Genomic DNA, 929 nt, shown 5'->3' on the forward strand with positions numbered 1-929 from the left:
CACACACACACTCATGGGACAGAAGAGAGGGGGAGGAGAATTACATCATCCTCCTCAGTGGTCTTAGCAACACCTTATCCTCGCCTATATCCGGATGTAGATATGATAACAGCGGCGACTTCATTTTGACGAATTCCCTTATTCTGATCTGCAGATTAGAGCACCGTTGTCTTTTTATCGCGGCAAAAAAATCAGCAGCATCGTCAGCAGATCGGCAGATGCTTTGTCTAAGAGTCACAGTACGCACCTCCACAGACATGAATAATCGAGTGTCAGCCTTTCCCAGACACCAGGTTTACATCATTTCCTGTAGGAAGCCTATTAAATCATCAACCTTCAGGTTAAGCACCCAACTCACTCTATCAAGCTGCTTGAGCTAGACACCTGAGTGATAGAACAAACCGCGTCTAAATCAATTAAAGTTAGGTCACATTTAAACATTTGCTAAAATGAAAATACAGTTCAGTCGTTCAGGTCGTGCAGTTCCGTGGTTTGGAAATCCACCCAAAGTACACCAAAACAAACTCAATTGTTCTTAGATTAACCTCGTATAAGAACTCATCCCGGTGACATGACAATCTCCTTCTCACACTCTTGTGTTTTGGATTGAAGCGCTTTTCAGCAGTCTAAATTGACAGATATCCTACAGTGTCATTACAACTGTTTGTTTTCCCAACAACACCATTTGCAGTGACAGTGGGGTCTGCCAGCCCTGTCGGCTGCAGTAAATACTCACTCTGGAATGCAGTAAACATGACCATCTGAGCAGCGTCACACTGACGGCCAGCTCTGACGTCTTCAGAGGCAGACAGGCAGCCACAAAAGACAGGAACATACCTCTTTATTGAAATTTTCTGTTTTACCAATGTCAGTCTGGAAAGTGGGGGTGTGTGGGCTGGTTGCTGGAGAGATGCCAGTTCACCTCCTGG

The 929-nt window shown here is 45.0% G+C and overlaps 2 protein-coding genes across 3 annotated transcripts in view; one reads left to right on the plus strand and one right to left on the minus strand.

Moving 5' to 3' along the window:
- Positions 1-929, minus strand: part of cacng2a (calcium channel, voltage-dependent, gamma subunit 2a) — a 69,502-nt gene that overhangs the window by 53,266 nt on the left and 15,307 nt on the right. The gene's annotated exons all lie outside the window — the stretch shown is intronic.
- The window catches only part of apol (apolipoprotein L), a 34,031-nt gene continuing 33,821 nt past the window's right edge, over positions 720-929 (plus strand). The window contains exon 1 of the mRNA XM_032537058.1: positions 720-724. The gene's annotated coding sequence lies outside the window, so the exon portion shown is untranslated. The remainder of the gene's footprint in view (positions 725-929) is intronic.

Source organism: Etheostoma spectabile, chromosome 15 (assembly GCF_008692095.1).
Source record: "Etheostoma spectabile isolate EspeVRDwgs_2016 chromosome 15, UIUC_Espe_1.0, whole genome shotgun sequence".
Lineage (NCBI taxonomy): Eukaryota > Metazoa > Chordata > Actinopteri > Perciformes > Percidae > Etheostoma > Etheostoma spectabile.